The following is a 14460-nucleotide window of genomic DNA, read 5'->3' on the forward strand; positions in this document are numbered from 1 at the left end:
TGACATCTGTATTATTTAGCAAGGAATACAAACGCTTCACCTGGGTCTCGTAAATTGCCGCTACGTATCCAACCAATTTCAGCTTTGCGCCATGTTCAAAAGTACAAGGGTTGGAACTGTGATAAAGGAAACTATTTATTTACAGCTCGTACAAAATAGGTAGGTGTTTCAAAGTTTTACTGACCTTCAAAGTAGTCACCATCATTGTGCATAACCCGTCGTCAGCGATGTGGAAGTCGTAGGCTACACTTAGCAGTGCATTTTTGTTGACAGTTCGACCGGTTCGATCTATTGCCCGACGAATTTGGAGCAGTTCTGAAGCGAATGCCGTGAAGTGTTTCCGTAAGTTTAGAAATAGAGTTGAACTCACGAGGGTTTAAGTCAGGGGAGTGCAGTAGGTGGTATAGCACATAGCAGCCCAATTAATTAAACAAATCAGTAACGGCTTGCACTGTACGTCCTTGAGCATTGTCCTGCAAAATGATGGTCAGGTCCTGCAGAAAGTGTCATCACTTCTGTCTCTTTGCTGTTCATTTTTGGCTTAGAGACAGAAGTGATGACTCTTTCTCCAGGACCTGACCATTATTTTGCGGGACAATGCTGAAGCACGTACAGTGAAAGCCGTTACTGATTTGTTTGACTTAAGGGGCTGCTAAGTGCTATTCCGCCTGCTGCACTCCCCTGATTTAAGCCCTCGTGAGTTCAACTCGATTACTAAACTGAAGGAAACATGGAATGCCTGGGTTAGCAGGACAGAGCGGATTAGATTGTGCAAGGGGGTCCAAAATAATTTCTTGTCAGTTGCACTCAAATACACACTTTATTTCTCAACACACAATATTACAACAACGATGCAAACACTTACAACTTTAATCGAACTCCCTTGATTAAATTTAGATCGCCTGTAGGCCACACTCAAAATCCAATATACAAGGCCTAAGCAAGAAATTGAAATACAAGGTTCTGGAGATTTCACCCAAAAATATTTTCTAAATCTTCAATCTAAAGAGGCTGAAGACCCTATCATTTTAATTTTAATGGAACTTGGCTAGAGGCTGCATATTAAGCAGTTAGAAGAGTTTCAATTTTAAAGGCAGAAGGCAGTATCTTAAAACATTTCAAGCAAAATGGCAAGACAAGAACATTAATTTAAGAGATATTAAAACTCAGCTGCAAATTAGAAAATAATTAAACGGCTTAAGCCCTAGAAAGAAGAGCTTCAATTTTAAAAGGCAGAAGGCCGCATCTTAAAAAATTTCATACAAAATTCTGCTGAAGGCCCCTATAAAAAATAACAATCCCATGCCTTAAGGGCAAGGCAAGAACATTAAGAGATATCAATACTCGGCTGAAGGCGGCATATCAACAAAATGTGTTTAACGGCTTAAGGCATAGAAAAAGAATTTCAATTTGAAAGGCAGAAGGCCTTATCGTAAAACATTTCATGCAAAATGGCAAGACAAGAACACTAATTTGAGAGCTATTAAAACTCCGCTGAAGGCCGCACATCAACTAAATAACTAAAATCCAAACAGGGAAATTACTATGTAACACACAAGAAACGGCGCTCAGAAGTTTCCAAGGGTCGACCTGTGATTGTAACACTAACGCCCGTTTAGGTGAGACAGGCAACCTGTCCAACGACTTCTTAATCTGAAGGCGATCCAACCAACAGACAGCCAACTGACGAATCAACTTTGGAAAGCAGCAAAAAGTGTATATATTGTTACGATACTTTTGAACTACGTTATAATTTACGCAATTCAGGTCAAGCTTGTGTATTTTTTTTAGATAAATAATACAGATGTGGTAGCATTGCAGTATTGATAAGACATTTGCGTATTTTTGATAAATAATTCAGGTCGTCCTGACACTTTTGAATATGACACCAAAATGAATTTTGAATAGTCTTGACCACGACATGTTTTGGATTGTGACATCAGTATGGCTGCAAAGCGTAACTGGGGTCGTTCCGCTCGCTTGGATTTTTTGAATATTCCAACACAGCCGTCTTGAATAATTTAAAAATATCCATGACCACCATCTTGCTTTTTTTTCAACTTCTTCCATCGTCATTTTGGATTTTTCAGTGTCTGCATCGCAGAAAAGTAGCATCTGTTTGAACAGTGTGCCAAAGTCTGCACATCATTCAGTTCTTCTGAATGTCATATAATCTCGCCATACTGTCGCTTGGAACTGCAACCAACACACGCAAAACACATTATTTGTTTCGGTCTGTAATCGAACTTTACTTTTTTTACTGATTATCTGTTTCAGGAGCAAGTACCATCAACAGGCCATCTCCCAGCACACAGTCACCAAGCTTGTTCAAACAAACAGGTGAATTAATGACAAAAAATAAGCCTTTCAGTTGGAACAGAGTGAAATAACTAACTTAACATCTTTGATAGCAGCTCAGGTAGAACACGTTTAAAAAGGTTTTATCTCATCGTTGGGTATAAAGGGGCATATAAAGTACGTGGCGTTGAGAAGCGACTGAAAGAGTTGAAAACAAGTTAGTTGTCAGGTCCAGATGGAATCCCAATTCTATTTTACAGAGAGCAGTACTCCTCGACTTACTTTAGCCATTAGCCCTTGCTTATTTTGAATGTATCGTATCTATCGGTCAGGACAAAGTCCCAAGCGATTGATAAAAAGAGCATCTGACTTCTGTATGCAAGAAGAGTAAAGGAATAAAAACTGCAAACCAACTTCTTTAACGCCAATTTGTCGCGAGGTTGTTGAGAATATTCTGTATCCGAATAAAATAAATAACCTTGAGACAGAGAAACCTCCGTCAACAAATTAGTACGCATTTAGAAAGCATCGCCCGTGCGAATTACAACTAATCTTTTACTCGTAAAGTATCCTGCGAGCGATGAATGAAGGTTACCGGGCGCGTTCCCGGACATGGAGGCAACCTATCTAAGTATTGGAAAAGGGAGGGGGGGAGGGGGGGGGTGCCAGACGGGATTGCAGTCTGAAACGAAAGAGAGAAATTCAACGAACTTGGTATCTGCATTCTGAATGACAGGCTCCATGAGGGCTCGCCCTTGGAAAGGGAAGTTAAAAGTTGTCTGCCAGTCTAGGCCTTGGGCGTAATTACGGTGCTTCGTAGCGAGAGGAATGGCGTTTCACGTCTGTTTGGCAGGGTCTGGTCCTGGCGGGCAGTGACAGAGAAGAGTGGAAACCTAAGAGAGGCGCTTGCTATGCCTGGAACTGAGTTACTAGAGTGACTGTTTACAGAAGCGACTGTGTTCTCCGGTTAAGAAGCCTCCAACGATCTCCCACGTGACCCACCTCTCACGCACTCTATTGACTGAGTCGATGGCGTGTATTCTCCAGAAACTTCAGCAGAGGGTTGAAGGCGTCTCCTATGAGCAGGTGGAAATTGGAAATTTGTTGTGAGTTCCTATGGGAACAAACTGCTGAGGTCATTAGTCCCTAGACTTACACACTACTTAATCTAACTTAAACTAATTTACGCGAGGGACAACACAGACACCCATGCCCGAGGGAGGTCTCGAACCTCCGGCAAGGGGAGCCACACGAACCGTCACTAGTTCCCTAGACCGCGTGGCTACCCCGTGCGGCAAGCTTTAGGTTGACAGAGTGGTGTCCCACTGCAGATTGTTGACGAAGGTCCGAGCATCCGGAATAAGTTGTCATATATGTGACTGGTTCGAAGAGAATGTTTGTACGAGGTCAGTAGTAGGGAGGGCGAATGGTTGTCTTCGGTTTGTAATTATAAAAAATTATTACTCCTCCATAAAGGAGATTGCATGCAGAACATTATACTCGGATATGAATAACAAAGTGACTGACAGCGAAGCACAGTTGAACGTGCAAGGGGGCGACGTTATCGGATTCCCAGTGCTTGCGGGCCTGCGCCCTTCTTCCTGGACTATCTTCTCACCCTGGCTTTTAATGTGAGTTCTCTTTACAGGATCGTCATATCCCTGTGGCTTAACAAACGCACTTTCCTCCCTCCGTCTTCCTAAGGCCTTATTCCCGCTGCAATGCGGCCTTGTCACTATTGATTTGGCAGTGTTAGTTGCAGAGGGGGGCCAGATGCCCTTCCTGCCGCCCCCTGAACCCCCAGGGACGGGATTGGCGCACCGGAGCTGTCTGCATGTAGTGTAAGCCATGAGATTGTGCGAACGTGTTTCAAATGTCTGCGAGTCATGTAACTGAGGCGGAAAGTGGGGACCAGCCCGGATTCACCCAGCAGGATGTGGAAAACCGTCTAAAAACCACTTCCAGGCTGACCAGCATACCAGCCCTCGTCCTAATCCGCCGGGCGGATTCGATCTGGGGCTGGTGCTCCTATCCGATGCCAGGGATCAGCGCATTACCACTGTCGGCTACTCTGGCGCCTTCACTTAGCAAACACACTTGTGTATAAAATGATACCATGTTCCTACTATTTATATATCTTAGCAAAAACAACAGGAAGAGCACTGATTCTGCTATAAGTAGAGTGAATTCAGCTGTCGTATTCGATATATAAGGGGTGCTAAAATGAATCTGAATTGTTCGTAGAAATACAATAGCTAAACACACTAACATAATATAAACTGCTTGAGTACTTAGCAGTCACTGTAGTGTGCTACAGAGTGTCATAATTGTACAGAGGTGTATTCCTTAATAATGAGATGAGTACACACCATTCAGTCAAAAATACGAATTATATTTTCTGTATTACTCTCAACAATCGCTTCACTTTTCCACGCTTTGTGAACAAGTGTTTCTATGTTGCGTACCACATTCCTCCATTTCTCTGGCGTTATTTGTGCCACTCTTCCTCTGATAGTCTTCGAATTTCTGCGACAGTGAAGCCTTTTCTTTAAGCCAAGTAATTTTTAATTTGTGCCCGAATCATTTCAATGGCGTTAACGTGGCAGCGGTACGGTGGAAGCCTAAGAAGCCTGTGGCCATGTTCTTAAGTACCTCGTCCACAACAGACTGTTGAAAGTGTGGCTTATTTTTCTTTTACTTTTTCAAATGTGTTCAAATGTGTATGAAATCCTATGGGATTTAACTGCTAAGGTCATCAGTCCCTAAGCTTACACACTACTTAATCTAAATTATCCTAAGGACAAACACACACACCCATACCCGAAGGAGGACTCGAACCTCTGCCGGGACCAGCCGCACAGTCCGTGACTGCAGCGCCTTAGACCGCTCGGCTAATCCCGCGCGGCTTTACTTTTTCCATGAGCTCCGCATTTCATATATCGTCATGAATTTTCACGTTGTGGCGTTTCAACCATTCAACAACGTTGGCTTTTCTCGTTGCCATCGTGGAGCTTTATTTTTAGTAACTGAATGGTACGGGGCATTATCCGTTGTAATGACCCACGGCCGATTTAAGTTTTCCAGTAGTTGCTCCTTGAACAAATTCAGGAAACTATCGTGGCCCATCTCCTCGTATTCGTTTGATTTTCCTCGGTTTGAGGGGACAGTTAGGTATGCAGTTGCAGCATGCAAGACAATAATTATTGCACCCATTCCCACCGGAACAGCAGAACTTCCACGTAAGCTATAATCTATCCAGCCTTTCCTAACAGAATGACCGGTGTTTATCCAGGTTTAGTCGAGCCACACAATGTCTTCAAATGGCACTGTAACTATAATTCTTAAAATCGTCAACGCCACGCTACGATGTCGCCTCTCTCCATTATAATTTTCCGTCATTAATTTTATTATATGGAAAGCCGCGGGCTCTGACAATCGTTAACAGAGACGTTTTGGTGCCACGGGCTAACCCGCCTCGCGAAGAATAACACACAATTTCTTATTAGTTGAATTTTCTTTTCTCCCACAATACCCGTATATGTGATGACTGTTGAAAGTAGTGCAAGTTTGTTACATATGGTTCTGTCCTATTCTTTTCCGGTGTACGCAGTTTGGGTGATCCAGTCTCTTTCCTTTCTGCACAGTATTTATCTTCACAAATTTTGACGACAGTATTTTTGTGCATCTTCAAGGCGTCTACAGTCATTTCGAATACCTACGTTAGAGGAAACAGACATGCTCCATTGTCTCTCTCTTTTTCGAAATATTCTCGCACCGAGAACAAAAAACTATTCTGTCTGACCATGCAAAACATGAGTAGATTGCTGAACTTTCCGTTTAGCAGCTACACTTTTTGCACACTTCCAGAAAAAGCTTCAGACATTCTGTAGCGCAAAATAAACTCGCCGGCCAGAGAAACAAAGCGCACAACAAACGGCGCACAACTGTTTACGTTTCCGGCCACGAGTGACGTCTACAACTGGCTACAGTAGCCACTATCTGCAGGAGCAGAGAGATTCGACAACAGTGAACGGGAGAGGGGGGTGACACGAACCGCCTTCTGTGATTGACTGTCACTCTAGGACAACTAGACGTCAACCACTTTGTTATTCTGATTCTAGTATAGTGCCTCCAATTCTATTGATTCAAATGGCTCTGAGCACTATGGGACTCAACTGCTGAGGTTATTAGTCCCCTAGAACTTAGAACTAGTTAAACCTAACTAACCTAAGGACATCACACACATCCATGCCCGAGGCAGGATTCGAGCCTGCGACCGTAGCGGTCCCGCGGTTCCAGACTGCAGCGCCAGAACCGCGCGGCCACTTCGGCCGGCCCCATTATATTGCTTTAGAATTTCTGGTCCCCAGCAGGTAGGATTATACACTCATGCTCGTAAATTAAGGATAATGCTCATACGTGGTGAAACAACGCTCTGGTGGGCGGTCTGCGGCTTTAAATCACCTAGGGGTACGACCATGCGGTGCATTTGACCTGCGATCGTCTCACGGTGGCGCTGGCAGCAGTCTACAAAGGCAGAGGTGTGTTGATTTACGTGAAAGTACGGTGCAGCAAGTAAGTGCGCAGACGTTTTCAGACGTGCTAATGGTGACTGTGTGTTGAAAATGGCTCAAAGAACATATACCGATGACGTTATGAGTGGTAGAATACGAGGGCGGCTGGAGGCAGGTCAAACACAGCAGGTTGTAGCACGGGCGCTCCGTGTGCCACGAAATGTGATCTCAAGATTATGGCAACGATTCCAGCAAACAGGAAACGTGTCCAAGCGCTACAGTACAGGACATCCACAGTGTACAACACCACAAGAAGACCGATATCTCACCATCAGTGCCCGCAGATGGTCACGGAGTACTGCAGGTAGCCTTGCTCGGGACCTTACCGCAGCCACTGGAACAGATGTCTCCAGACACACAGTCTACAGACGGTTCATTCGCCTAGAGACCTGCAAGGTGCATTCCACTGTCCCTGGTCACAGAAGAGCCCTTAAAGCCTGGTGTCAAGAACACGTTACATGGTCATTGGAACAGTGGTCCCAGGTTATGATCACGGACGAGTCCAGTTATAGTCTGAACAGTGATTCTCGCCGGGTTTTCATCTGGCGTGAACCAGGAATCAGATACCAAACCCTTAATGTCCTTGAAAGGGACCTGTATGGAGGTCGTAGTTTGATGGTGTGGGGTGGGATTATGATTGGTGCACGTATACCACCGCATGTCTTTGACAGAGGAACTGTAACAGGTCAGGTGTATCGCGACGTTATTTTGCACCAGTACGTTCGCCTTTTCAGGAGTGCAGGGGGTCCCACCTTCCTCCTATGGATGATAACGCACGGCCCCATTCCAGCTGCTATCGTGGAGGAGTACCTAGAAACAGAAGATTTCAGGCGAATGGAGTGACCTGGCTGTTCTCCAGACCTAAACCCCACCGAGCACGTCTGGGATGCTCTCGATCGACGTATCGCTGCACGTCTTCAAACCCCTACGGCACTTCAGGAGCTCCGACAGGCACTGGTTCAAGAATGGGAGGCTATACCCCATCAGCTGCTCGACCACCTAATCCAGAGTATGCCAAATCGTTCTGCGGCCTGTGTACGTGTGCATGGTGATCATATCCCATATTGATGTCGGGGTACATGCGCAGGAAACAGTGGCGTTTTGTAGAACATGTGTTTCAGGACGCTTTTCTCAACTTATCACCAAGACCGTAGGTGTTCCCTATGTGCCTATGCTATTAGCGCCAGTTCTATATTGTACCACGTTGTGTGGTACCACATCCTGCAATTATCCTTAATTTATCAGCATGAGTGTAGGAAATCGTTGAAGCATTTCAGAGTCGTACTGATAGATTTGTTACCGGTAGTTTTGATTGGCATGCGAGTATTACGGAAATGATCTGTCACCTCAAATGGAAGTCCCTGCACGAAAGACAATGAATGCTGTTTTTGGGGATCACTATAGACGGAGTTTACAGAATATGCACTTGCGACAGGCTGCAGAACTATTATGCAGCCACTAACTGACATTTCGCGCAATGACCGCAAAGTCAGGAGATGTTGGAACTCGTACGGAGGCATAAAGACGGTGGTTTTACTCTCGCTGCATGTGCAGGAAATGACTAGTATTGGTACAAGGTACCTTCCGTCATGCACCATACGGTGGCCTACGGTGTATATGTGTAGATGTAGATTTAAATTGATACCAACATGTTTGGCTTAGACTAAAATTAACTCTGTTAAAGTATTGTGGGCTAAGAGCCGCTCATTACACGTGTTACAGACTGCCAGAATAAGAATATACATACCTAGATACTCACAGGCCCAAACGCTCTACTGGTAATTTAGAGCAGTTCACGGAAGACGGACGTCATTAATGTCCATTCGCTGTTACAAATAATATGCCTTTTTGAAACTTCCTGGCAGATTATAACTGTGTGCCGGACCGAGACTCCAGCTCGGGACCTTTGCCTTTCGCGGACAAGTGCTCTACCATCTGTCATGTCTCCGCAATATCCTTTCTTTCAGGAGTGCTAGTTCTGCAAGGTTCGCCGGAGAGCTTCTGTAAAGTTTGAAAGTAGGAGACGAGGTACTGGCAGAAGTAACGCTGTGAGGACGGGGCGTCAGTCGTGCTTGGGTATCTCAGATGGTAGAGCATTTGCCCGCAAAAGGCAAAGGTCCCGAGTTCGAATCTCGGTCTGGCACACAGTTTTAATCTGCCAGGAAGTTTCATATCAGTGCACACTCCGCTGCAGAGTGAAAATCTCATTCTGGAAATATGCCCTTTAGTACAAACTACTGCCAATTTTTTGACCACTAAACCCCTCGTAACCCATTTACAGTACTACTTCTTTTGTTTTTTATTTTTAGATAGTTATTTACTCAGGAATAAAGCACCTTGAGGAGAATCGTGACTGAATTTAATTGGCAATAAAAAGATAAAAGTATCACATAACTCATTAATTTATTTCTTTTTCCAGGTTTTAAATGTATCTTACTCATTCTTCGCCATTCTTCGGAATTTCAAGGAAGAGTAGGAGTGAATGAATTTCTGTCGCTGCACAAACCGAAACTGAAGCTACTACTACGCCTTGTTGCTGTGCACTGAAGTAGGAGCACAACATTAACATCTCCTTGACAAGATGCTTCAGAATGTCGACAAGTTTAAGATAATACGTCTCAGCTATGTCTTTTTGTTCTGGAAAACATAATTTGCAAACAAGCTGAAAGCATTGTAGTACTGTGGCTGTGGAACGATGGCTAATTAAAACATGGATCTAAAATAGTTCCTCACACGGAAACTATGTCGTGTAATGTTTCTCTGAAAAAATTCAGAACAGTTGTGAAAGAACACAGATCATCTAAAAGATGGGCAATATTCACATTTATTTCTTCACGTTTGTTTCCGTCAGCAACTGGGTTCTCCCTGCGAGGAGGACGGGCAGTATCGGTCATAAATTTTTTATATATTTAATACAAATAGTTTACAGCTACTGTGTGCCTATCTTCAGTGGATTTATATCCAAATCATGATGACTCACAGTAAATAAAGTTAAACATGGTCTCATGTAGCAATTACAGATAACAAACAATTTAATACTTCGTCCTCTGTATTTGCCACATGGTACCATGTGCGATTTCATTTCCGATAAGTAATCATGACGGATATAACTGCACTGAATAGCTACAAAGTAGCTGAAAACGATCTTCATTAAACATTAAAAATTTACGATCGATGTTGCCCTTCCTCCTATGTGGAACCTCACAAGGATGCTTGCTGTCCTCATGATGATTAAATTTTATAATTAGTTGTGAGAAATGATTCTCTGTCAATCAAATAAATATTAGTATCTTTGTAAAACGACATTCAGCATAATTATAGGGGCTTATGTTCCACAATGTTGAAATCTCAAAGATTCTGTCTTAGTATTGACAGCTATGGTAGCTGAACGCTATAACCTTTTTAGCAAAATGAAAATAATGCTATTAATTTCAAATGTACATAAACTAAGATTAAAAGTTTTGCTACTGTTGTAGCTTTGTTGTGTATATTTTATGTAACGGAAAAAAAACAAAACAAGTTAAAAAATAAATCTTGAGACTCAGTATCTTATATTTACTGGGAAACTAACCTTTTACATTTTTTTCTATTTTTAACCTCTTCTTCATATTTCTTCAATGCATCGTGAGTGTGTGTGACTTGTTTAGATTATAATATGTTATCACTACCATAGTGTTTAATTGTTGATATATCATTAGATTCTTCAAGAAATGGGCGATATGGTACCATCTGCTTCTCAACCTCTCTATTTTCTTCAGTTGTCTTCAATACATTGACACCTAAACCTTAAATTATTTTTTACTCACTCAGTTGCAAAAATAACAGGCTGATTGTCCTTTTTATATGTTACATATTCTTTTATCAGCTGCTTTTTTCAGTTTTTAATTTTTTGTACTTCGTCTAGATTTTTAACAATTTCTGGGCTGTATTTCACAAACATTCAATATAGGTAAAAAACATGAATAAATGTTTTCTAAACCTAGGATTAAAATGAATATGTCATCAAAAATGAAAAGTAGCCATTCGCCACCTTATATTGATACAAAATATTTATTTAGAACTCTGTACTTGCCTTTGTTTGGCTTCCTGGTCGTATCTGTTGTAAGGAAACCAGATTAGTCTTATTTTGAGCATTTACTATATCTTCCTTAAGGTTATCAAAATTTAAATCTCCAGCAACAAACTCATGGTAAACATGATTTACATGTGTATCATCTTGTATAAATACATTTCAAAACATAAATTATACCTGACTAATTGTTTAGTATTTTTGATTATGTCTGAGCTAAATAAAAAGAATCTATTCCTTTGTGTCATCCTATAACAAATATCCTCTAAATTCATCTTCATGTTCAGGAGTGAAATCATCAAACACTACAAGAAAATTACCTTGACATTCATCTAAGGTATAATTTCTTCATTGTTTTCAGTAAAAGTAGCTATTTTTTCATTACATTTGCCATTAAGTTTATTGCCCCTTTTAATAGGTTCTTGATATTTTTGTTGATTTAAACTTTCAGAATAAATATATAAGTGATTTATTTTATCCCATTCTAACTATATGAAACATAATTGTCAGTAAGTAATGTTCTTTTCCCACATCTGCTTGGTCCTATTATTGCACTTCGAATAGAATTAGGCAAAGCTTGCCACGTGTATTTTTTGAGCTCTTCTATGGTTTTCCTATGTTCGGTTCCTAATCAGTTTTCATGTAACTAAATAAAATTTTATTGATATTAAATAAGTGATTCATTTGATTGAATGCTAAGTCATGTATTCTCAAAACAAAACAAAAAATATGACTGTACCCATACAAACAGCCGCAATAATATTGCACTAGTTCGTTTTATGCAGCATTTATAACTCCAAATATTACATCAAAAATAATAAATTGTATTGTTATAGAAAAACAATACAAATTCCTGTTGGTAAATATAATTTGAAAAGCTTGGGAAAATACAGTCATACAAAAACACCAAGTACTGTGCATACAAACTTTGACATTGAGTTATTGTTGAGTGTGATGTTAAGTTGTATAAGACCATAACAGAAATTGGGAGTTTGCTTGGATCTGGAAACCAAACTATTGCATCTAATGATAAAAATTGTTGCTAATGATGGTACTAAAATTACTCCATGTGAATTGATCAACTTAAATTTAAATATAGCTGATGGAATGTTTGTCACGCATAGCGATCAATTTCATCAAGAAGCTAATATTATTGCTTCATTCAGCCTAATGCTGAGTTTGGTGGACCACTTATTCATGAACCACAATATCCTGAATGTATTCCAGTTTTTGATACTACTCAGGATTTCGAAATAAGTGTAACTGATGAAAATGATAATTTAATTGACTTCAGTGCTGCTTGTGTAACAGTTGTTTTAGAAATGGCTTAGTAAAATTTTATCCTTATTATATGAATAAAATTGAAATCTGGGAGTTTTACTGTGAAGACTAAAAATAACCTAAATCTTCCAAACAAAACCACAGAGATTAGTATAAACTTTGGAGATGGTTGGGTGATCCTAATCATGCTCAACTGTGCATGAGCTTCGTATTATTACAGCTGATGGTTCTGATTGTCCAACATATGATGGAAAATCTAATAATAATATAACTGACAACTATGTGACGAAATCGTTCAGTGTTATTATCATAAAGAGGGGAAGCAATATTTTGTCTGGAATCGAACATCCATTTATGTCTTCATCTGTCATTATGCAGTTGACTTCATCTCTAATCAACGTATTTATCGCGGAAGGCCATATCCTCTATAATGGGAAGATAAAATGTAAGAAAATTTAAATACTTTTTCCACTAGATTTGCTTCATGGGTTCTTCAGACATCATAAAGAAGTTGTGTAGGAAGAAGAACTAACTGTAATTTTTACTTGGAGCACTAGGGAAGATGATGATATTCTTTGGCCATAACCAATCTAGTGGTAAAGATGTGACCATTCTTCCTATGAAAGTGGTTCATTGAAACCTCTGCTAGGCACTTAAATTCATTTTGCAGAGTATCAATGGGGTGGATGTAGATGTAGAAAGGCAAAACAGTCGTGGAATCAGTGGTAATTGGTGCTCCAGTTTTCAGAGTATAGCGTCCCCAGTGCCATATTACGAAAAGACAATATTTATAAAGAAGACATTCATAATTTGTAACAGATTTTTTTTTTCGTGTAGCCGTAAAATAATAATTTCTCTGTGTAGGTTTAGATTGCAAAGAAATAATTTATGACAGAATGATCTAAAGAGACGCCCAGTTACACTCTTTTGTTAATTTTTTAGTCGACCTTACTTCTTCGCTTGTCTTGAATGTGTCTAGAGGGACATCTTGTGTGTGCTGACGAATGTAAGCATATTTGTATGAGTTAAGCATATAATATACTGATTTAATATTATTGTTCACTTTTAATTTGTAAGAGGTGATCCCGATTTCATGTCCGCCTTCCTTGAATTAACCTGCATTCAAGTAATTTACAGCTCAACAATCGCAGCGGCCGATGCAGCCAACGACGCCATTACGTGGCGATATTAACTTATGAAAATTTAACGGAAGCTGAAAACTCGCCCGCTATTAGCATAATATCAATTTTTCTCCACAGCCGCACGAAGTTGCAGAAATACTTAGCTTTAAGATTCTTATTTTCAGTACCATAGCCGAGACCCAGAGCCAGGACTCTGACTACAATACAATGGTTAACGGAGGTAAGAAAATACTCTCGCGCGTGTGTGGGCCGCAATTGTAATTAATAACTAAAGATCTTTTGCTTTAACGTCAACTGACTAGCCGAGGAAATTTATATGAAAAGTTTATTACATTGTTCAACTTAAATATCATTTTTATTAAGGCCCACCACGTAAGTCGGCAACAATCAAAAAATAATAATAACAATAATAATATATACATTAAATTACGACGGCCGACGGACGCGAGATTGGCGCCCAACGTGGGGCCCGATTAATATGATTCTATTGTAATGAATGTAATTATGTATGTGTCTAATTGTTGTAAAATATTAATGCTTGTATGAATTCTTTTACATGTACAACAACAAAACCACACCCTGAGGAGATCTGGAGAGGAAAAAGTGTAGAAAAGAAAAAGGATTGCGAGAAAGAAAAATAAGTAAGGTAAGGCCTATTGTGCAAGCATCCTGTGTAGCTCTGTGCGGAATATCGAACACATGTGCACATGAGATACCTTCGGTGTTTCGTGTATTTATGTGTTTATTTTTGGAGGGATAATTATTCGTTTTGTGTATTTATGTGTTTATTTTTGGAGGGGATAATTATTCGTGTGTCTATCAGTGTTAAAGATTCGCCAGTGGCTTAAAGTGAATTTAGTATGGGTAAGATAGGACAACCTAAAGCATCCGTACCAGAAGAACAAAATTCTGTTAATATGGAAAGTGAGGATCATTTGCAATACGTAAACGAATCCCAAGCCACCGCCTCGGATAACATAATTTCCGGAGCGGGGGGCGAGGATCTGTGGTCGCTGAATGACGCTCCACAGCAGAATGGCAATAGAGTAACAACTCCACTGCCTGGGCAGGGGGGCCAATCGAGTGCTAGATTAAG

Source organism: Schistocerca americana, chromosome 6 (genome assembly GCF_021461395.2).
Source record: "Schistocerca americana isolate TAMUIC-IGC-003095 chromosome 6, iqSchAmer2.1, whole genome shotgun sequence".
Taxonomy (NCBI): domain Eukaryota; kingdom Metazoa; phylum Arthropoda; class Insecta; order Orthoptera; family Acrididae; genus Schistocerca; species Schistocerca americana.